Here is a 24,718-nt window from a genome sequence, read left to right on the forward strand (position 1 = left end):
CCACTTGTCCCTCAAAGAGGTCCAACTCAAGCCTGACTCCTCAGGATGTCTCCCTGGGTATCCCAATCTTGGGTAACCCACTGATCAATCTTAACACCACTCGAAGTGGGATGACCAGACATTGTGTGCCTGCTGACGCGATGTAGAGGAAGTATCCCTAGGAAATATTCTTGCCAAAAAAACCAACCTGAATCAAATCCAGCCTCGAGATTAACTACCAATTTACAATGGGGACCAGCATTAAATGATGCATGGGATATAATTATCTAGAATGTAATGTAATGACACATGAATTATTAAAGTCTGGAATGTCAGAAACTAAAGAACCAATGACCTACTGTCTAACCCAGTAAATGACATTTTAAAAAGGAGCAGAAATTGTGTAAGATTTGTAGCAGTTATCTGTTTGCCACAATATTATTATGTAATGAGCCGTACTAGAACAGAGGGGTTTAAAATAACAATGTATTATTGTTCATAGGTTTGTTGTCAGATGGGCAGTTCTTCTGGGCTGGTCCAGCTTCATCTGATCTGGGCTGGGCTGGCTCATGCTTTTATGGTAAGCTGTCTGTAACACCCACCAGACACTCATTAATCTCTCTTTGTAACTGAATGAAAGCAGGTCTCAGGTTCCAGGGCCCTTGGCAGGAACAAGATACAGCAAGAATTTCATATCGTGGTTTGATTTTTATTGCATTTATGTTTTACTCTTACCTTCTCTGTACCTCGAGTGAGGCTGCTTTCCTATTTATGGATAGTGAAACCAAGTTCCCTTTTTAAATAAATGAAGGTCACAAAGAGTGAGTTTTAAGAGATTAAATCAATGATGTTACAGATGGTAAAACGTTTTGGCTGAAACTGTGAAGGTGGTGGTTCTCATTAAGGTCAGCTACCCTCCTCCAGGAAACAATTCTAAATCTCATTGGCTTTTTCTAATAAAGTTCTGTTTCTCAAGTCATAGCCCAGTGCAGGGCAGTGGGGACATCTGTTCCCCAGGGACCCACGCTCCTTCTAGCTAATGGCTCTGAGACCCTCTAGGCCTTGAAGTCCACCATTAGACCTTCTGCATTTAGCTGGCAGACTAGAGAAATGAAAACAAATCTTCAGTGTCACATGAAAGGATTTAGGGGCCAGGCCTGAACGTACACGCTTCACTTCAGCTCACGTTCTACTGGCTAGAACTTGTCACATAGTCCCGCCTCCAGCAAGACAGGCAGGAGATGTAGCCATAAGCTCGGGAAGAAGGGAGTTTGGTGAACATTTAGCATGACATTTGCCACAGCGGCCCTCAAATGACTGAAATTTGAGAAAAGTCACTCTAAAAAGATGAAGCCCAAACTCCTTAGCGTGGCACAGAAAGGACTTTAGGATCCTGGCTGTTGTGGTCAAGGTTCAACCAGAGAAGGGCGATGAACACTGTAGAGGAAAAGATTACAGGGACAAGACTGGACACATCACGGGAGCTGGTAGAGGATCTATTCAGTGGGCTTGTGTCTGCGTCACTGAAATCAGATGTCTAGGACGTGCTGGCATGAATGAGAGCGAGGATAAACTGGAACCTGGGGGGATGAACTTGGAGCCACAGGAACAGCTGAGAGGACCGATTGGCACCCGTGCCCCCAGTGCCTGGGGCCCTGCGTCAACCTTCAGAGCATAGAAAACATGGCTTTGGTTTCATGGCCACCTTCCAAAACTCACAAAGATTTCTCCTGTGGCCCGTGATAGCCAGAACCATACAGGGAAGGTAATCCTGGAAAACAGGTTCTAGCCCAGCTGGACCCTGTACAAGCCACTTCATGGATCCATGGGACACGCTCATCCCCTACCACCGCCCAGCTCACGCCTTCCACTCCAGCTACACCAACTGCAGTTGACCTTTGAACAACACGGGTTTGAACATCGAGTGTCTGTCTACTTATACATGAATGTTTTTCAGTATATACATGCTACAGCGCTACAGGATCCAAGATCGGTTAAATCTGCAGATGAGCACTGTGGATTCAGAGGGTCAACTGTAAAGTTATAGGCAAATTTTCAGCTGTGTGGGGGGTTAGGCACCCCTAGCCCTCAGGCTGTTCAAGGGTCAACTGTACTTGCATCCTTTCAACTATACCAGACGTTTCCTCACTTTATCCATGCTGTTCTGGCTCCCTGGGATGTTCTTTCCTGTTGTCATCTAATACCCACCTCTTCCTCAGCCTTCAAGATCTGGTCAGATGTCACCTCCTCCAGGAAGCCTTCCCAGACAGAGAGGGAGAGTGCTGGAGCCATAAATACGGGAAGAGGTTGTACAAAATGCCATGTGATCCATGTCCGTAAGCCTTGAAATCGTCCCTAAAGCTGCTAAATGCACTAAATGCTGAGTGTGACTTGATTTCTTTTCAAAAATAGCAGTGAGGCTGGGCTTCTCATCTGGGTTTGACTCACGGTGGAAATGAGACAGCTCACACAGGCACAAGAGCCCGGAGACAGGGAGAAGAATGGGGAAGAGAGAAGCAAGAGGGAATAAGATACAGGAATGGGCAGAAATTGTGGGGAGACATGATGCTGCCCCAGACTCGGAATTTGGGTCTATGATATTTACCCAGATCTCTAAAGGCAGAGGAACAACATGTTGTGCAGGTGTGGTAACTTGAATTATTGACCTCAAGTCTTCACTCCCTCCCTTCATATAGCCTTGAAGGGCCTGAGAGTGAGGCAAGTGTATTTCCCTGTCCTGTGGAGATTGGACTTGGACTTGGCCATACAGTATCTTTTATCAACCAGTAGAATGTAGGCAGAAGGGATGTGCTGAGCCAAGGTGGTAGGAAACCTTACATGTGTCTGTTCTCCCCCTTGCATTTCTGCTGTTCACCCCGAAGGAACATGCCTGAGCCATTGCTGAGCCAAAGAGGGTTAAAGACATGTAGAAGAAACATGTGGAATATACTCCAACTCATCTGCAGTCAGGAGCCAAGCCCCAGATGATTACTGCAGAGCTAGAGTTCACTCTAGACTAATGACCAAGAAAATAGATGTTTGCTGTTGTTGGTTTTAAATAGCTGAAGTGAGATATCATTCACATACCATAAAATTCACCCATTTAAATGGTACGATTCAATGGCTTTTTGGCAGATTCGCAGTTGTGCAACCATCACTTCAATCAATTTTAAGACATTTTCATCCACCCGAAAGGAAATCGCATATCCAATGCATTAGCGCCCTTTCCCCTGTTTGTTGTTACACAGTGTTATTGTGGCGATAGCTCACATATACACAGGTATGAGAAATGTGTCCAGTGTTAGCAATTTCAAGCAATTTCAAAATTTCACATTCTCCTTGCAGAAGTTCAGGATGAGAAAGGTTTGTGTGCACACATCCACAAAGACGTCCCTACACACATGCACACTATCATACACATGCTCAGACATACTTCCACGTCACACACGTCTACAAATGTATCACACACTCACATTCATAGACCCACACTCATTGTCACTAACACAAAGACTCATATAGACTCATGTGTACAAGCGTGTACAAATTACGAGCTTGTAGACACATTCACCCAGACAGCAATTTCCCAACCCCCAGTCATTCAAATGACTCATCACAATTTTTTCCATATCTGCATAGCACATATGCTTTTATTTCCTTAATTTTTTCTTTGAATGACTCATATTTTTATCTAAATAAATTGGTTTTTTTAAAAAAAAAGTGCTATAAATAGATGGTCCTCATCCTTCCCATATACTCTTGCCCCTTCTTTCCGCCACACCCAAACCTACCCATTATAAGCATAAGAGGGGGACTGAGCGCCACCTCCTCCAGGAAGTCCCCCTGACCATGCAGTAACATAGACCCTGCATTTAGAAGGACCTCCTGCTTACTTGAGTACTCTACTGTCAGTATTTGGGAATTTATAATAATTTATTAAGTATAATCATAATGTATTTTCATTTTGCACTGGGACCCACAAATTCTGTAGCCTCTTCTGTCCCTGACCACAGAGTATCCCAGCTTCTCCACTGAACTGTGAGCTGACCTAGGGGAGGCCACACATCACACAGCCCAGACCTCAGAGTCCAAACTGGTGGGAGTTTGTGTCTCAGCTCTATTTGCCAGCTGGGTAACCTTGGGCCAGCCTGCCCTGACATACAGAGCACCCAGGACAAGAGGCCAAACGGAGGCCCACAGGCCATGTGTCTAAAAATCTTCATGGTAAAAAATCAAGCTTACAAATTCTCAAATAAAATATATTCTTACCTTCTATTTTAATAAATATAACTTCATTAAAACAAAGTCAACAAATATGTGTAAAACTATGGCAAAATTTGTCTGAAAATTGGCAAAATATCAAAGATGACAGAATTAAATTATGATTGTGTATGTCTGGATGTTGTATTGATGTGCTAGTTATTTCTAAATGAATGATTCAGAAAGACATACGTAATTAATAAATTGCTATATAGTTATTCCACAAAATTTATTTTTCTTGCCTGCATTTTAGCAAAATCACTCATCATGCTGTTACAATCAAGACCTTTCCAGAATTTGTGTGCTATTGGCAGTAATAATCTAAAGGGATAAAAAAATTGAAATTATATCTAAGGACACAAAGCTTGAATATATTTTCATCCAAAATGTATACTAAATTTTCAAAAATTAACAAAATTATTTTAGATGTTTTATAAAGTTATTTTTCTTCTAAAGTATTTTATTCATCTTTTTCTGTTCAAATTAAATGATTTATTTAAAATCAAAAGGTAAAACACATGGTAAAATTAAAACAACATTTTAAAATAAACGGCTAAACTAAAGCTACAAATGTTAACTTTTAAATTTAATTAAATATCAATAAATATTTTTTAAAAATCTGCTAACAATCCTTGAGTTCAGTGTCTGGTAGTCATGAAAAGAAACATATCGCATTTCAAACATTTTACATCTAGATCTACATACATTCAAATTGAAGAGTAATATGAATCATTTAATATTTCAAAATGATCCTCTATTGCTGTGTTACTTACATGCTGTGTACCAAATTACTACACATTTAGCAATTTAAAACAAGACAGATTTACTGTCTCACAATTTCTAGATCAAAAATCCAGACTCAGCTTAGCTGAACCCTCTGCCTCAGAGCCTCTTAAAGGCTGCAAGCAAGACGTCTGTCAGGGCTGGGGTCTCAGCTGAGACTCAGCTGGGGAAGGACCTGCTTCCAAGCTCATGTGGCGGTTCAGGACTCAATTCTTTATGGGCTGCCAGACTGAGAATCTCAGCTCCTTTCTGGCTGTTGGCTGGAGACCATCCTCGGTTTCTTGCCATATGGGCCTCTCCATTAAAGCCAATAGGGAGAGTCTGCAAGCAAGCCTGTAGTTACAGCTTGTACAAGGGAATCACGCATATAAAATCCTATCAGCTTGGCTGTATTCTGTTGGTTAAAAGCAAGTCACAGTTCCTCCCTACACACAAGGGGGGAGGATGAATGTCAGAGGGGCACTGCATGCGAGAAGGTGAGAATCATGGGGGAGGGGCATTTTAGAGTCTGTCTCCCACAGTAGCCATGGGTGGTGCTTGCGAAGATTGCACAAATGTGTGAGTACCTCCAGAACCACAAACTGGAACACAAAGAGAAGTCTCAGAGTTCCTTATGCATTTATGCTATCAGAGAGGACGGAGTTAGCAAATTAATACATTGTATTTGCTCTTATCTAAGTGCTTCCAATTCTCAGATTATCTGCGCACTAGAACCAGAGCTAGAATGTTCATCTCCAGTGCAGGCAGCAGCACAACCTGCGAACCTTCACTGCATTCAGACAAGAAGTCACGGTGTAAGAGGCGTGGAGCAGCTTTTCCCGGGGGCCTGGAGGATGTTAATCAGGAGAGTGGATGTCTAGGATTACAAGTTGTTCTGTGACAGGCCTGGGTGCCAGACTCCAAGGGACAGACATCTCCATGTTTTTAAGAAATTCCTTGTTTGTGTATGCTTGTGATATTACGGACTGCCTGAGCATCCTAACATGGCAGCTGGATTTCCCCGAGAAAGAGTAATCCAAGAAAGAGAGAGCCAGCAAGGCGAAAGCCATAATGTCTCTTATGACCTAATCTTGGAATTCACACACCATCATTTCTGCAATATTCTTCATTCCTATTCCATGCGGGGGAGTTCTACACAAGGGTATTGTGGTCGGCAGAATTCTAAAGTAGCCCCCAAGACTCCCACCCCATGATGCGCATGCCCAGTAGAATCTCCTTCCCTTGAGTGTGAGCCGGACTTGTGAGTATATTGGGATGTCACTCTCATGCTTATGTTCCAATATTTGGCAGAGAGATTTTTGCAGATGTAATCAAGGACCCCCGATCAGTTGACTTTGAGTGATTCAAAAGGGAAAAATACAGTAGATGGCCTGACCTAATCAGATGAGCCCTTAAAAGAGATCAGAAAGATTTAAAGCAGAAAAAGAAAAAGAAAAAAGATTTCTCCTGCTGGCTTTGAAGAAGTAAATAACTATGTATGAACAACCTATGGAGAAGGCTGTTTAGCAGGGACCTGAGAAGAGCCTGTAAGAGCTGAGAGTGTTGCCCTGTCAACAGCTAACAAGACAACGGGGACCTTCATTATACAACCAGAAGGAAATGCAATCTGCCAGCAACCCATGAACTTGGAGGAGGACCCTGAGCCTCCGATGAGATTACACCACCCACTGACATTTTGATCTCAGCCTTGTGATACCCTGAAAGGAGAACTTCCGACCCACAGAAACTGTGAGAATAGGCAGGTGTTGTTCTAAGCTGCTAAATTTATGGTAATTTGTTACACAGCAGTCGAAAACTAACACCAGCGTGAATATCAGAAGGCAAGAATGATTGGGGGCCATCTTGGAGACTGGCTACCAAAACTTGATGTTGTTTAGACTTTTACTTTTGTTTTTTCTTGTTGGTGTCCACTTTTCTTCCCTCTCTCATGCATAACCTTCTTTACACTTCCCTCATTCACTCACCTCCTCCTCTTTTGATTCCTTCATTCCACAAACAATTCTGGATCCCCTACTCTGTTTGTGTCCAGTGCTGGCCACTGGGGACACAGAAGTGATCACATCCGTTCCAAGAGCTCCAGTCTGGAGCAGGACGCATTCCCTGGTATTTCTTCGCCTCCTTTTTTTTTTTTTTAATTGAGTTATAGTCAGTTTACAATGTTGTGTCCACTTCCAGTGCAGAGCGCCTTCGCCTCCTTAAGGCTACTCCCAGCATAACCCATATGTGTTCAGACCCCAGGATCTTCCAGAAACTAGTTCAACACATTGTTCTACCCCAAACCGCAGATGTAACCCCAAAGCATTGACATACAGCAGATTTTTCTGAATCTTCCAAGTAGAGACCAAGGATGATATTGTATCACGCATTACAAGCTAAATGTTATCAAATTTTATATTAAACTTCTCTCGTCACAAGCTCCATAATTCAGGGTGTCTTCTCCCAATCCTCCTCTGCTAAACATCTTTATTTTTCTGGGAAGTTCTTTTTTATTCTCATATCCCATCTGGCAAAACAAAAGCCTTGTGAGGATCAAAACCAGCGTGGGAGTGGGTGAGTGAGGGCTTTGCCTCCCTGGTTCTGCAGACAGCTCCACCCTAGCCCTTGTGACCTTGAATGAGGTACTTGCTGTCCCAGTTTCCTGGCCTGCATTCTAGTAAAGTCCCTAAGGGAAGAATGGAGGCTCGCTGGGGATCCCAGGCAGGCTTTTGAAGTTCTTGGAGAAAGGTGTTAGGTAAACAGCAATTCCAGGTAATGCTGTCTGAGGGCCTTCAGACTGGGGGCACTAGAACAGGTCAAAGGCCCTGTGGACAGGGTCTAAGATCTAGCTCCCGGAACACTGCTCCACAGGGCCCCGCTGGGTTTGAGGTTGAGCTGGTGCATGTCCTGGTCACCATTCTGGAAGCCAGCTCCCCTACCTCATCCTCATCATGCATCCTCAGCACCCTCATGTCTCTTAATGGGAGGGTCTGTGCTCACTCGCTCCTCATACACTCTCATCCAGTCTTGCGGCTTTAATGCCCTCCGTATGATGACTCGTCAGTCTCCTGCCCTGCCTTCTCCCCGGAGTTCCAGACTCAGTTTCCAGTTGCTAACTGATACATCCACTGGGATGTCTACTAGGCATAGCAAACTTCCTGGGTCCAAAATGAAACTCTGTTTCACCCTACCTCCTTCTCAGTGGCCCTCACAAAACCTACTGCTCCCCGACCTTGCCCATCTCGATAAATGGTTCCATCATCCTCCACCCAGTCACTCAAGCCAGAAGCCAAGGAATTATCTTTGATTCTTTTCTTTCTCCTATTACCCAACTATAATTCATCAGCAAATTTTGTTGGCTTTCCTTGCTAAATGTATCCCCAATCTGTTTTCTTCTCTTTGTCTCCATGGCTCCCACCTTGGTCCATGTCACTGCCATCTCAGGCCAGATGACCACAGTAGCCTCCTCCCTTTGCTCCCTGCTTCCTCTCCTGCAGCCTCACAGTCTATTCCCCATGCAGTAACCTGAGAAAATTCTACTCCCCTACCTAAACCCTCAAAGTCCTTATGTGGCTGAAAGGCCCCTGCATGATCTGACCCCTGCCTGCATCTTGAACTTCAACTCCTACCACTCTCCCTGCTGTAGCCTACTGGCATTCTTTCTGTTCCCTGAACACATCTTGATCCAACCTCAGGGGCTTTGCATGTGCTGCTTCCTCTGCCTGGAATCCTCTCCTCCCTACCACCTATCTGTATGGTTGGACCCTTCTTGCCATTCAGATCCCAGTCCAAAGATCACCTCCATATACATCCTGTCTTGTCCCCACCTAAAGTTGGCCCACACACCTCAATCTACTCAGTACCTCATCTTATTATCTTTCCTCCATAGTTCCTATTAATATTCAATTATCTTATTTTTGTTTGTTGAGTTGTCTTCCCCCACTAGAATTCCACTTTGAGAAGGCTGTCTGGTTCACAGTGCCATCTCTATGCCCAGACCAGTGCCTGATAAATAGGACCTGCCCAGGAAATCTCTCTCAAATTCACTCACTCATTCAATCAGTGCATATTTATTGAACACTTACTGCTTAATGACTTAGGGAGTCCTGGGGACAAGGGGAACCAAGATGTCTGATGTTAGTGGGTTCAAATTCAGGCCTCACCATCACCCAGCTTTGACCTCCTCTATTTGAGCCTGTTTCCTTGTCCATAAAATGGTATATATGGGAAGATTGTTACGAACTAACTTGTAAAAGCCTCCCAGACAATGTGGCACATAGTAGGTGCTCATTAAATGAGTACTTGCATACCATGACCAAGGGGGATCCTGTATGCTGGAAAATGTGGGCGCAGGCCTGGGAGCTCTGAGACAGCTGTGGAACATCTGGTTGCCCTCATGGGAGGAAGATCAAAAACAGATGTGGGCAGGAGGACCCTAAGGCCAACTGCTGACCCACTTGGCCACAGGAACAAGGGGGAAATGACCATAGACAAGCCAGGACAGCTTCTTGAAATAACAGACAGTGGGAACAGCCTCAGGGCCACAGGATGTCTCCTAGAGACCTTCCAGTTCCAGCCTCCAAGACTCCCAGTTATGCCAAGAAATATTTCTGGCTCTCAGAAGCCTGTGTCCCACCCAGCCAAACAAGGTGTCCGCTGGCCAGGGCCAGAGAGAGGTCTGGCAGGGTGTAAAAGATACCAGGCTTCTGGGCAAGTTTCGAAAATGGAAGTTGTCTTCCCTTTCAATAGAAAACCCTGCAGTTGCAAAAAAGAACGAGGATGCTCTTTTCTTTTTTTTTAAATGAAGGTACTGGGGATTGAACCCAGGACTCGTGCATGCTAAGCACATGCTCTACCACTGAGCTATTATCCTCTCCCCAAGGATGCACAGATATGAGTGGGCTCTAAGAGATGTTGTTGAGTAAAAATAGATGAATTTTAAAAGGATTTTTAAAAAGTGGCATGTACACGTGTCTGCTCGTGTATACTGCCACTATCTCTGGAAGGATGTGTAAGAAGTTAGTGATGGCAGTTTTCCTTCAGGAGTGGAATAAGTGGTTGAGGGATGGGATGGAAGACTTTTCACTAGAATGTCCTTTGCCCCATTTGAATATTAAATCACTTGAACCTAATACCTATTCAAAAATAAGTAGCTGAAATTTGAGAAAGAAAATGCAGCTGCCACCCACCCAGGGAAACTGCCTTGCCCCCGCCTCTTCCACCAAAGTGGGTGAGGGGGAGCACACTTCTTCCAGAGTGATCTATCTAAAAAGTAAACCTGGTTCTATTGCTCCTCTTCATGACCCATCTCTGTTTAAATCACCTTCAGTGACACACAGCTGAACATATCATATAACCTCCACACAGAGTATCTGTTGAAATGAGTGAGTAAATGAATAAATGCAAGAATGAACCAGATTATGTTCTATTTCTTGATCTTCATGTGTTGATATGGGAAAATGAAAAAAGTGAAAAAAAAAAGTTAAGTGAAAAAAGAATATTGCAGAATGTGAAGTCAAGAATGATCTTATTTTGATAATTGTATGTACATAAATTATATTGCACATTACATTTATATGTATTACATATTATATTTATTTTTACATAAATTATTTTATATATGTATGTATTATAAATATACATAAAATTATGTTGCATATTAGCATATCCATGTATATATCTCTATATATTAGTATATACATGTATATGGACGTGATTATTGGTCTATAAATGGGAAAAAAAATCTAGAAAGTCCTGAAACTTGCTGGTTCTTTGTCTTGATCTTAGAGGTGATTATACAGGTATAAAGATGGGTAAAAACTCATCAATCTGTACTTAAGAATTGCACATGTTCCTGTGTATAGTTATATCTCAATCTTTTAAAAGGAAAAAAGATACACCCCCAAGTATTATTAACTATCATCTCTTGAGACAGTTGGGTTTATGGGGACTTTGATTCCTAATGTGTATCTGAATATTTTACAATAAGCACCCAAGTATGAATCTTTTTGAAATGTATGTATTTTTAGTTCATTTTATTTCCGACTCTGTAGCTTCACATGCAAAGCCTTTCGCTTCTTTGACTGCCTCCGCCCTTCATTCCAACCACATCAAACTGCTTATGTTCCCCAGCGTGTCATGCTGTTTCTTACCTCCAGGCCTTTATCTTTGCTGCTCTCTCTTCCTGAGACACCCTCTCCCACTTCCTTGACTCCTCCCATCTACCTAAGTTCTTCTAGTCATTTATGTTTTAACTGAAATGTCACCTCTTCCAGGAAGCCTCCCTTGACCACTCCAGGCTGGGTCAAATGCTCTAGAAACACTTCAGAGTTGCTTCTGTCACAGTCTTGATTTGTCCATCTCACCCATCCAACCATGAGCTTCTTGAGGCAGAGATTGGAGTGACGTGGTCACAAGCTATAGAACATCTCTAGCCACCGGAAGCTGGAAGAGGCAAGGAAGGATCCTCCCCAGAGCCTCCAGAGGGAGTGCAGCAGCCCTCTAATACCTGGAATTCAGCCTGGTGATGCTGATTTCAGACTTCTGGCTTCCAGAAAGGTGAGAGAATAAATTTCTATTGTTTTAAGGCACCAACTTCATGATAACTTATGACTATGGTTCTAGGAAATGAACACAATTGGTACTTCCTTTCTGGAAGACAATTTGGCAAAACCAAATTATAAAACTGGTATATGCACAATGATGAATCAGTAATTTTCCTTAGGATAAGCCTTGAAAAAACACTTGCCCATGTCCACAAAGAGACATATCCAAGAACATCCCTTGCAGAATTGTTTACAATGACAAAACCTGGAAACAAGTCCCATGCTCATCCACAGGAGAATGGATAAACTATGGTATATTCACATAATGGACCCATGTGCAACAACAAGCATGGGTCTCTAGACCAGCTGAATCCCTGATTGGACCAGGCATGGCCACCTGATGCAAAGCTAGTCAACCCATTGGCTGGCCAGGAACCAATTAGAGTTTCTCTCTCAGAGGTTCCCAAATTTCTTCAGTTCCAGCTGTGTTTAGCATCTCCATCATTTTTTCACAGGAGCCCTAGGCCAAAAGAAATACCCAACAGCTTCTTTTATTGAGTAGTTAGATCCACAGCTTAATAAGTCTTCATGGCCTAACAATTTAGCTGACTTTGAAAAGGTAAGTTGAAAGAAAAAAGTTTTCATTTAATTCTTAAATCATCACAATTGCTATCTAATGGGATGTGCGTGCCTGTTGGGCACTGCACAAATTCTCAAACCTTGGAAGCAGATTGGACAACATCTTATTTCTTGTTCCCGTTGATTTTCAATAATTGCTTTTTATTACAGGAACCACGGAAAACCCATCTTGCAAGGATATGACATCACAGAAAAGAGCAGTGTACAGACTAATGCTGACACTGCCTTTAGCTTCCTTGAACTACCTTGGGCTAGCAATTCTCCAGGCATCTGAGAGATGTCAACTACCACTGTACTTGCCTTGAAAATGTAAAGTATTCTGTGTGCCCCTGTGAGTTTGCTGCAGAGCCCCAGGATGCCTTGGCATACAATTTGAAAATTGCTGCTCTAAAATACAAACTAAGAGAACTACTGAGGTGGTTAAGCAGTGGTGGAATCAGGAAAGGGTTTGGTGTGTCTGTGCTGAGGCACAAAAAATAATCAGAGAAAATCTATTTGCAGAGAGAAGAAGAAAAAAAAAAACCAAAATACAGAAAAGAAGCCAAGAGGCCCCACAAGGAGCAAAAAAGAAAGAGCAACCTCTTAATGCGGTAGTGCCTGCAATGCAACTCCGTGATCTTGCCCCAGAATTCATGTCTGACATTGAACTGATCTGTTGCCCTAAACCAGCTGGTCCCACAGTCTTTCCTGCATTCAGTGAATAGAGGCAGCTCCACCCTCTCAATTGCTCAGGCCAAAACTTTGGACCTTGACTCTAGTTCTTTCAAATCCCATGCCCAATTCGTTAGCAAATTCTGTCATTTCTTGCCTCCAACAAATCTCCAGGATCCGACCACTTCTCCCCACTTCCATGCTACTTGTCCAGCCACCGTTGCCCTCACTTGGACACAGCCATGGCCTTCTCACTGTTTCTGCTCGGTCTCTTCTCAACCCAGCAGATAGGAGGACTCCTCTTAAAATGCAATTCTGTTCTGGGCTCTAAACTCTCTCATGGCCCCCATCTTGCTCAGAGTCAAAGCCAAAGCCATTAACATGGCCTTGAGGCCCTACAGGAGGTGGTCTCCGGCGCCTCTGACCACGTCACCCGCTGCTCTGGCTCCTGTCCTCATTCCAGACCGTGGCAGACATCAGCAATAGATCACAGCATCCTTCCTCTCTGAGCTGTGGCCCAGAACTCCTTTTCACACAGCACTCTGGGAAGCCACTACATGGGAGCTGCAAGGGGATTTCCTTCCCTGTTCTAGCACTTTCTACACGGCAGTCGGCTCTGCACCTCACAGCATTCATCAAGAAGCCTCATTCTTGTCCCGAAACTTTTTTTTCCCCTCCTGTTAAAAAGAGAAGGCTGATGCTAGGTGTTTGTGGAAAGTAGATAAACCCTCACACGCTGTGTCTGGTGCTCCTCAGAATGTTCTGATGTTATAAGGAGAAAAGGGAAAAAAAAAAAAGAAAATAATTCCCCATTGGGGGAGCAATTACTTCTATTAAAAACATTTTTTAAAGCCCAGTCTTTCCTCTGAGAAGATTAATGTTTTGCATTAAGGCCTAACACAACACATTCTGACTCCCAGGATTTTTTGGCAGCACAGAAAATCCTGATGATTCTTTTTGAATGGTTTATTTTCTTTCTCTGTGTGCATCTCTGTCTCTCCCAGTCTCAATCTCTCTGTCTCTCTCTACCTCTGCCCTATTCTCCCCAGTGGGCCGGCAGCCCATCTCTTGATGTGAATCTATCTCTTTGAATATTTCTCCGTGTGTGTGTGTGTGTGTGTGTGTGTGTGTGTGTGTTTGTCTCTGTTTCTTTGTCTCCATCTCTGTGTGTGGATTTCATGTTCTCAGTCTTTGTCAGTTTCTCTCTCTAACTCTGTATATCTGCGTCAGACTTTGCAGAAACCTATTCCATCTTTCTACCTCCTCCTATGTTTGTGTCTCTGTCTCTACGCAAATTTCTCTTTCTTTACCGCTCTGTGTTTTTCCATCTCACTCCATCACCTTATTTGGGTTTCCTCTTCCTTTCTCTCTCTCTTCCTTCCACTTCCCATCTATCTGTCTGTCTGTCCCTTTGTCTATCTGTCTGTTTGTGTGTGTGTTTGTAAATGAATCTCTCTCTCTGTCTTTGCCCTTCAATCTCTCTCTCCCTCTGCTTTTTCCTCTTCCCGACCCCTTGCCTCCAATCCATTCCTATTTCTATTTTTTTCCTTCCGCTTATCCTCCTCTAGAGCCCTAAGGTTGGGTTCAGACAGCAAGACAGTGAATATAAAATGAAAAGTCACCCAGAGGTTTTCAGGCCACCAGATGGGCAACATATTTAGACAGAACAGCTGGATAATTTAACAACTTCCTTGTTTTCCCCAGAATGTCCTCTGCTGGGGCGTCGCAGACAGCATGTCTATGTGAGGACACACACGTGTATGCACCCATGTGTTCCCTCCTGGGACCCTGTGCACACATCACCATTCTCTCAGAGCTCCCACTTGGACCCTTTAATGTAAGCGGATTCAGATTTCTCTCCCTGCAGCGTCCCTCTTTTTCCTCCTCCTATGCAGTCTGGCTTAGACACATGGAGCTGTTTAAGACTCTCAAAGGCCTTCCACCTGTGTCCTGTGATCCTCATTGTGATCTCAGGAATGAGTGAGAAAATGAAGTACGAAGGGCTAAAGGAAGATCTAAAAGGGAAAGCTGGGAAGAAAACCCCCAAATGCAGAGCACAGTGTTATTCTTGGCCCCATTTTACAGAAGAAAAATACCGACAGGCAAACTCTGGGGCCCAGAAGCTCAACAGAACTAGTGCTGCAACCCAGAACTATTAGCTCTCAGCATGCAACTCGGCTCCCAGCATCTCAGACCAGCGAAACTGGAAAAGACTTCACCAGTGAATTAGGGTGGTGCAGGGGGCTTTGCCTCAGGCTCCTGCGTCAGACAGACGGCATGAGTTCAAATCCCTCCACTGGCACTTAGAAGCTGTGTGGCCTTGGGCAAGCGGTTTCAGCTCCCTCAGCCTCTGTTTCCTCATCTGTGGAAGGGAAATAATAATCGTATCTACCTCAGAGGGGCGTTGTGAAGTCCAGTGAAATTAGACATGTAAAATTCCTGGATGAATGGAAGTACTCAAAAAATGTATGTTGCTGTTGTTAATATTAGTATCAATATAACTGATGCCCAAGTTTACACAATCTAGTTAACGGCAGATCTAGACTTAGCATCCAGGTCTCCCAGCTCCCACTCCAGGGTATTTTCCCCCAAGAGAGTTTCCTGCTACCTGTCCCCACCGAAAATCTCATGTGATCGGACAGATGATTCCAGGAAATATCAAGAGGGAGTAGGGAAGGAAGACAGGGAAAAGAAGTTAATATTAAGGGTACAAATTACCACCGCAGGCAGCTGGGGATCTGGAGGCACACTGGAAGCTGTGTAGAACATGCCTCAGAGTGACCCCACCCAAGGGGAGGGAGCGGAGTATTTATTCTCCAACTACTGCCAGTCATTGGTTGAAGAATGCTCCCAGGGAACTTTAACTCCCTGGCACTTCTGATTTGCCCCCACACTTGCTCAGCCAGCCGTGGGGGACAAAGCCACGTCCAGGTGCCGGCAGTCAGCAGGTCCAGGACTAGAGGGAAGTGAATGAGGTGCCCAGGTTGCAAAATTTAAGGCAGCACTCACTCTCAGGGTTGTTCGAGGGCAAGGTGGGAAGTGTGAACCATCGGATTGTCTTGCACAGAGAGGTGACTGCTGAAAGGATATGGGGAAGGCACTGATAGCTTCTGCTAGAGGCTTTGCAGCCAAGGCTGCCTGGGTCTGAATCCTAGCTCCGCCACTCAAGGGCTACTTATTTAACTTTTCTGTAACTCAGCTTCCACATCTGTAAACTGGAACAATTACAGTGCTTGCTTCATAGGATTGTGCATGAGGACTACACAGGATGAGTCACATAAAACAAAGCTGGGCCTAAAATAAGCCTCCCATACACGTTAGCTCTGATGAAATTGCAATGAATGTTACAGTATACATATCCTGATGTCTTTTGAGGACTAAGGAAGCAAGTTGATCTGATAGTTAAGAAAAGGGCCTTCTGGAGTCAGGTACCTGAGGGTTCAAGTCTCCAGTCCACCCTTACTGTATGACCTTGGGCTAGTCACTTAACCTCTCTGGGCCTCAGATCCCCGATGTTTAAAATAAGTATTAAATAATAAAAAGCTTTATCACAACTAAAAAAAATTAAATAAAAATATGCATGCAAGATGCTTCTCTAAGCAGTCTGCCTGACTTGAAGTAAAATCTTAGCTGAGATTTTTGCATGTCCAATTTTCCATATGAGCAGGAAGTTGCTGCTCTGTTGGAGCAGCCAGGAAGATATAATTCACTGGGCAATATTTACTGCACAGTGCAAGTCACAAGACACTAAGATGGGAAATGAGGACTCTTAAAAAGAAGTGTTAACACTCTGCCTTGGCCCTTTTGGTGGACTGGAGTTCTTGCATTCCTCCCCCAGTAGAATCACACACTCACACCAACTGCTTTGCTTCTCCCACCAGTGGGCAGAGTAAACTTTCCAGCAGCCTTGAGATCATCCAATTTATAAGTCAATTCAAAAGAAGGCAGAGGGCAAAGTTAGGAAAACTTGGTCTTTGGTGACTCTGTGGCATTACAAGTCCTGGGCTGCCCACCCATGAACTTGTTTTAATGTGAAAGAAAAACAAACTAGTATGTGCAGAGTTTCTGTTTTTTGCAGCCAAAATTAATTCTATGGTGTCTGTCCTTTGTATTTTATTATTTTTTATGCTCTGGGCATGGCCCAGGGGGAGAACTGTGTTGTCTGGGGCGGGGGTTGCCCAGGAAATTCTCAAGTCCTACAAAGAGGAAACAATTTCCAGGCTGATTCCTGCAGAATTTTGCTGCCCTGTCCCCATCCTGGAGTCCAGCCCTCTTCTTATCTCTGTCACCTTGTCACCTGTCAAAGGGCTCCAACCGGGTGTGTCCTGATTTCTCTAAAGACGTGAAGGGGAGACTTGTATCAGTGTGGGATCGAGCCTGAGGGGTTGGAGCTGCCGGGATGTCAGGCAGGCCTTCTTCCCCTCCCCCTCTGCCCTGACCTCACCCGGCATTTGTACTCACAGGACACCTGTCCATCTTCCTGCCAGGCCCATTAATTAAGCAGCTGAGCCTTTATATCCTGACTGATGCTTTTTTTTTTTTGGCAGCACACGCCACAGCTGCCGAACAATTTTCAGAAATAATTTTCTGACTCAGCCAAAGATAGCCGGGTTGGAACCTTGGAGAAAGGAGGCCAACTGGTCCCTACAAGTTCGGCTACCATCTATTTCCCTACTCACCCATCCCCCTTTGCCCCCTTCTTCAGTGAACAACACCTCAGTTTTCCTCAGGACAGCCCCTGCCCCCGCCAATGGTTCTTTTGGTCTGGGTGATGGCAGCTCCACTTTGGTGACCCGGATGGTCGTGTGACCCAGGCCTGGCCCGTCAGAGCCCCACATGCCTTTGGCTGCAGTGATGGCCAACTCAGTTTGGACTACTGTGAGTCAGGTCAGGATTTTTTTTTCCAACTGTTTGGGAAAGGCTGGCTCCCTGCTCTGCTGGTCTTGGTGTTATGACAGTGGCAGCTGCTGGCAACCATCTTTCCACCCACAGAGCAACATTTAACTGGGAGAGTAGAGTTAGCACAAAGGGAAGCTGAAATGAGTGATGGGAGGAGTGGCAGAGAGAGACCTGCCCTGTTAGCATCATTTGAGCTCCTGGATCAAGCCACACCTGAATGTTTTCATTGTTCATGTACTTTTCATTCACATAAGCAATTAAATTTTCTGCTTAATCTACTTGGAGTTTGGTTTTCTGTTTCTTGCAAGTAAAAGTCCCAATCTTCTACCCCCCTTTCCCTCATTATATCACCATATAATATTCTGTATAGTTTACTTATTTATCTTGTCTATTGCATTCCCCTACCTCTCCCCAGTGCTGCACAAAGGAAGTATTTTTTATCTTTTTCTTTTGGTGGTGGGGAGTCTGTTTTGCTTACTGCCAAAACCCTAGAACGCAGAATAGTGCTTGGCACATGGCAGATGCTCAATAAATATTTATAATAGAAAAATAAAGAGGCCTGAATAGTCCTGACTTGGAATTTGCCCCCAACTTACAGATAAGGACACTGAGGCTGAGAAGTTTAGTGTATCCAGAGTGACTGGCCTAATTAATGGACAATCTAACATTTACACCGATCCTCCTGGCTCAAAGTCCACTGCTCTTACATTATATTGCACTGAAGTTCCCCTTATCACTCTGCAGATATTACAGTCACCATGACAACTATCATTTACTGAACTCTTGCTGCTGTGAAGGAAACTCTCAGCCCTCAATGTTGCCTTGTTGAATCTAACTCCCCAATCTCCACCAAAGTAGGTACCATCATCATCCAATTCATAGAGAAAAAAAACTGAGGTACACAGATGGGATTAATGCTCTTATAAAAGAGACCCTACAGAGCTCCCTCACCCCTTTAGCCATGTGAAGACACAGTGAGGAGACAGCCGTCTATGAAACAGGAAACAGGCTCTCAGCAGACTCCACCAACCTGCAGCACCTTGGACTGTCCAACCTCCAGAACTATGAGAAATACATGTTTGTTGTTTATAAGCCACTCAGTCTATGATATTTCTCATAGTAGCCTAAATAGACTGAGACATATGTATTATTACCTCATCAGAATATTAAATCAAAAGATAATTTAAAAATAAAAAAATTTAAAGAGCCAGGTATTCCAAAGCCAGAATTTTTCAAACTTATTCACAATGTTTGCAATGTGTTTATACCCTGTGTACTGTTACATATTTAACATGTTTAATCAACTTGCAATGTTTGTATTTAAAACCTATTTTAAGAAGAAAATGTTCATACATGGAATACCAGTGTCACTTGCTGTAAGTAGAAGATAAATGTAAATATAGATACTTAAATTCTCACAGGGTATTTTCACACCTAAAGGCTGGACCTGAGGTCTAATTTCTCTTTATTAAAAAGAGATTATCAGGGTTAGGAAACCACTAAGACTTATTAGCAACAACTGAGACTTTCTCCTTAAGGTAATCATTGCTTTAAATTAAAATATTAAATTACATTAGAAAGTAAATAACTGCTGTAAACCAAGGGTTGTTAGACCACGCCATGGGCTTGGCACATGTTTTTGTAAATAAAGTTTTATTGGCACACAGCTATGCCCAGTTATTTACATATTGTCTCTGATGCCTTCGGGTTACAATGGCAGAGTCAAATAATCCCAACAGAGATCATTTGACCCATGGAGTCAAAAATATCGATTATCTGGCCCTTTATGAAAAAAGTTTGTTGATCCCTGCTCTAAATCATGTCACACCCAAATTCTTTGGTGTAGATTTTTATCACCTTTCAATGGAAGCATCTCCTTGTAATAAAAAGCCCACAGCAATCTGAAAAGGTCAAATGCCATCCAGATGTGTTGAAGCAGACTCTTTAGATGCAAAAGCCTTCCCAGCTTTCTGAAGGCAACAGCCAGAAACGCCGTCCCCAGTGGGAGAAGAGCGGTGGGCCGAGCCCTTGTTTCTCACTCTGCTCCAGAAGTGGCATCTTCCCGTGGACTTTGCTGGGTGATGGAATTATGTATGATTTTATCCTTTCTATGTTTCTATATTTTCCAAATATTTGATGTATTGTATCAGTTTGCTTGGGCTATCATAACAAAGTACTGTCGACTGGGTGGTTTAAACAACAGAAATTTATTTTCTCACAAGTCCAAGATCCAGATGTCAGCAGGGTTGGTTTTTCCTGAGGTCTCTCCCCTTGGCTCTTCAATGGCCACCTTCTCCCTGTGTCTTCTCCTAGTCTTCCCTCTGTGTGGGTCTGTGTCCAAATTTCCTCTTCTTGTAAGGTCCTTGGTCATATTAGATTAAAGCCCACCCTAATGACCTCATTTTACCTTAATTACCTCTTTAAAGACCCTATCTCCAAACACAAATCACATTGAGGGACTAGGGGTTAGGACTTCAACATATGAATTTAGAGAAACACAGTTCAGCCCATAGCACATGTGTTAGTTGCATTACTTAAAAACGAGTAGACCCGCCTTTCTTGCTCCTTCGTGGTCTTCGGAGACGGCCCGCTCTCTGTCTACAGAGTGTGTACCTACTTTTACTTTAACCTGGGCACCCAACCCCACACCTCATGGTCTTTCTCTAGCTTTCTGAAACAGCCTATACACTATGTAGTATGTATCTCTCTACAGAAATCTATCTTTACTCAAAAAAAAAAAAGAGTAGTAGACTGCTAAATATTTTTAAAATGTGGACTAACAATCATAGGCAACACTTTAGCCTAAAACTTCTAATATGTAAATAATGTGTGTCCAATACTTTAAACATTCAAACAGCGCAGACAGTGACAAGAGGTTGTAGACACCTTCCTCTACTCAACCCACTCCCCGCTGTTGACAGTTTCTTGTGTATCCTTTCCAGAAATGTCCTCTACCTTCATGCTTTTTATTTTACACAGACAGGATTATGTTTTATGCACTGCTCTGCAACTTGCCCTTTTATACTGAACAATGAATAAATCATTGTCTATTTTCGAAGCAGTACATACATCTTATACCCCTAATCTCCATCTCAATGCCTGCTTCCAAAGAACCCAACTTGCAAACAAGTCAGTTGGAAGCAAATCTCAGACATTGTGTCATTTCACTCATAAATATTTCAGTAACTATCACCAAAAGATCAGGACTTTGTTTTTATTTTTAAACTTAACCTCAAGAACAATCAAACAAAAACCAGAGTAAGAATACAGGTGGCGGTTTGAAGAAGGGGGATGGTTAGTCTTTTAATTTTTATTTCATTTGATGATATTGCAATGCTGATTTGGGACTCTGGAAAACAAAATCAGTGAAGAGCCATTTGTTCCTCACCTCCATTCCTATCATCAAAATAAGCAAGGCTTTTCAAGCCCTAAGAATCCTGTTGGTGCTATTCCTTCCTTAGCCTGTAGAGCAGGGAGGCCAGAGTGTCCCAGGCCTGCTTTCTTACCCTGTAGTGATGGACACTCCTGGGCCAGACAGAAGGCTGCTCTGCCATATGGGATGCCGGTTGTTGCAAACAGAAATCTTTTTTTCTTGCAGCTGCTCAGGTAGATCTGGTCACAATGTTCCTATAAACCTCCAACAAGACAAATGTTATTCTCTGTTCTACAACTTTTTATCTCTACATGAATTTTAAAAAAAAGTTAGACCTTTAAAAGTCAGAGCTTTGAGCATGGGCTGTCCTGTATATTTCAGGCTCTAGGCAACATTATTTTATAGAAGATACAGAGCCAGCAGGACTAAGCACAGAGCACAAGGGTTGGAGCTAAGGGACTAGATCCAACATGGAGTCAGTTTTGTTCTTCTCTGTTAACAATGGCTTCAATTTATTTATTCGACAAAGTTCTACTGAGCATCTTGGATGTGCTAGGCCCTGGGAATATAGCAGTGAATCAAGCAGACAAATCCCTACCCACACAGGAGACAGAAAATGGACAATGACATAATACAGTGGCAGATAACGAAAAGTGACATGGAGAAAAACAGAACAAGGTAAGGGGAGAAAGGGTGATGGAGGCACTGGGGAGAGGGAGCTATTTTAGCCACGGTAGTCAGGGAAGGCCTCTGACAAGGTGATGGCTGAACAGAGACTTGAAGGAAGTGGGGGAGCAAATATCTGGGGTAAAGCATTTCTGTCCAAGGAACTGTTTCAAGATGGGTATGTGCTTGGCAGTTTTGAGGCACAGCAAGGAGGCCAGAGTAGCTGCCAGTGGCAAGGTGGGGAGGTGGTGGAGTCTGAAGCTTGAGATGTGATGCAGGGTCTCGCAGCCATGGTATGCCCCAGGCTCGTTCATGTGACTCCCAAGAGCTGGGTGATGTTGCCTTGGTAGCTTGAAATTGATCATGGTGAGAGTATTTAGAACCATGAAAACTGGCAAAGGCTATACCTCAGGGCTGGGTTTGTTTTTGTTTTTGTTTTTTGTATTTTGTTTTTGAGAACTGGCTTACCAGCACACCACTGCTTGCCATGGGCCACAGTCAGGGGTTTGGATTTTATTCCAAGTTTGACAGGAAGCCATTGGAGTCTTCAGAGCTGAGAGTGACATGATCATATTCCTGTTGCTAAGAGCTGGTTCCTGCCTGCTGGGTGGAGAAGAGACGGAAGGAAGACAAGAGTAGAAACAGTTTACTTTAAGTCCTCCAGGCCAGAGGTGATGGTGGCTTGAACTTGAAAGGGTTGGATTTGGGACATGTTTGGATTTGCTGTTAATGGGGGGTGTGGAGTGTGAGCAAAAGAGACGGCAATAAAGATACACCAGCGTCTATTGTGGCTCTTCTGTGTTCTGGTTATCCATTGCTGCATAACAAAACACCCCAAACTTAGTGGCTTAAAACAAGAACAGTCATTTCTTTAGCTGACAAATCTGTGATTTGGGAAGGGCTCTGTGGGAACAGCTCATCTTTGCTCAGGAGTGGAGGGAAGGGGGCTGGCAGGACTGCTTGATGCTGAGATCTTCTGAAAACTCCTCACTTGCGTGTCTGAGAGATAATGCTACCTGTTAACTGGGACCTCACCTAGGGCTGCACTACTGGGAACACTACTGGGACCCTCTGCATGTGGCCTTAGCTTCCTCACAGCACGGAGGCAGGGTTCCCAGAACCAGTGACCCAAGCGAGAGTGCTGGGGGAAGCAATACTACTTTTTCTCCCCAGCTTTATGGAGATGTTATTGACCTGGAACATATGTAAATCTAAGGTGTACAATGTGATGATTAGAGGGATATATGTGACTATTGTAAAATGAGTACCACAGTTAGATTAGTTAATGCTTTCATCCCTTCACATAATTACAACTTTGTATATGTGTGGTGATAGCATGTAAGATCTACTCTTAACAACTTTCAAGTATGTAGTGTAGTATTGTTGATTATAGTCACCATGCTCTGCATCGGAGTCCCAGGTCATATCCATCGCATAGCTGGGAGTTTGTCCCCTTTGACCAACATGTCCCCATCCCCTACCCCCAGCCCCTGGCAACCACCATTCTGCCTTCTATTTCTATGAGTTAGGCTTTTTTAGATTCAGCATATAAGTGAGAACATACAGGATTTGTCTTTCTCTGTCTGACGTATTTCAGGCCAGGAGACAATGGGATGGTATATATTATCTTTTAAGACCCAGCCTCGGAAGCCACATGGCATCACTTCCCCTATAGAGTTCCATCCAGACTCAAGGGTAGGGGCGGGGGGGGCACCTAGATTTCATCTCTTGATAAGTGAGTGGTAAAGGTTCTAGAAGAGCAAGTGGGACCGGAAATATTGTCATGACCAATTTTAGAAAATACAGCCTGCTACATAATATTTCAGGTTCCACGCTTAGCAGTCCACATACACTATTTCATTCAATCCTGCACTATCTTCACTTCACAAAACGGAGGCCTAGAGCTGTCACTTGCCCGAGGCTACTCAGCTACTCAGGGGAGGGGGCTGGAGTTTGATTCCAGGTAACAGGCAAATACCCGATGGAACAGATTTGGAAGTGGCAGAGAATGGCCTTTGGAGGTGAACCCAAAGTGGGGACAGCCAGCAGCGCAGAGCTGGCTGCTCTGAGCCCACACGCAACCCCTCTGCCCTCCCTAGGGTGAGCTTTCCTTTCCCAGCTAGCTCTAAGGCCCCAGCTTTACTGTAATTTCAGGACTATAAAGAGATGAGGTTTGAAGCACTCACAGGCAACAAAAGACAATTTACTCTGAGTCAGGCCCCGCCCTGGGAGGCTGCTCTGGTTTGGCTCTGGAGGGCCTGGAAATCTGGACAGAGCTTTCCTGCTGAGCTGGGTGGGGGCCAGTGTGTGGGCAGATGGGAAGTACTGGTGGAAAACATTTCAAGAACCCCTCACTGTGCCTCACAGCCTCAGCAAGGGAGCTGGAGCGCTGGGCATTCCAGACCATGCAGATCCGCAGATCCGAGATCCCCAGAAGGCTTCTAAGCCAAGCCATCAGCCACTTTATTGCGATCGATCGATTTCCTGGGAGAAAAGGCCAGGTCAGAACAGAAACCAAGATGGTCTCTAGGGGCCGATGATTTCTCTGCCCAGTGGCCTATCGTCAACTTCCGCTGCGGGCAGCTTTCAGTGGTTTTCCAGAGTCCTGGCAAGGAAGCCTTGATCTGGGGATGTGACCCCACAAAAATCCACAGAATAATATGGGGGAGGAGTGGCAGGGGGTGTCATAGAGTACATTTATTATTTTTTGTTTGTTTTTTGTGGTTCCCTTTTCTTATTATTTTGGAACGATCTCAAATTGTGTATGTTTTATTTTAAACCATCTCAGACATAAAAATGATCCAAACATTTTCCAAAAACTGGAAACCACCCAAATGCCTGTCAACAAGTGAATAGATAAACTTATTGTTATCTAGTCATACTATCCATATTATTCAGAAATAAAAAGAAATGGATTACTGACATACACAATATGTACGAATCTTAAAAA

General features: G+C 43.8%; 1 long non-coding RNA gene across 1 annotated transcript; it reads left to right on the forward strand.

The window, feature by feature from the left end:
* Nucleotides 1-6,165: 6,165 nt before the first annotated feature.
* Nucleotides 6,166-14,195, forward strand: LOC140690917 (uncharacterized). Its single transcript, XR_012066271.1, has 3 exons — nucleotides 6,166-6,259; nucleotides 11,271-11,553; nucleotides 12,330-14,195. It is a non-coding gene; the product is annotated as an uncharacterized lncRNA (long non-coding RNA).
* Nucleotides 14,196-24,718: the final 10,523 nt, after the last annotated feature.

The sequence above is a fragment of the Vicugna pacos genome, chromosome 32, assembly GCF_048564905.1.
Source record: "Vicugna pacos chromosome 32, VicPac4, whole genome shotgun sequence".
NCBI lineage: Eukaryota > Metazoa > Chordata > Mammalia > Artiodactyla > Camelidae > Vicugna > Vicugna pacos.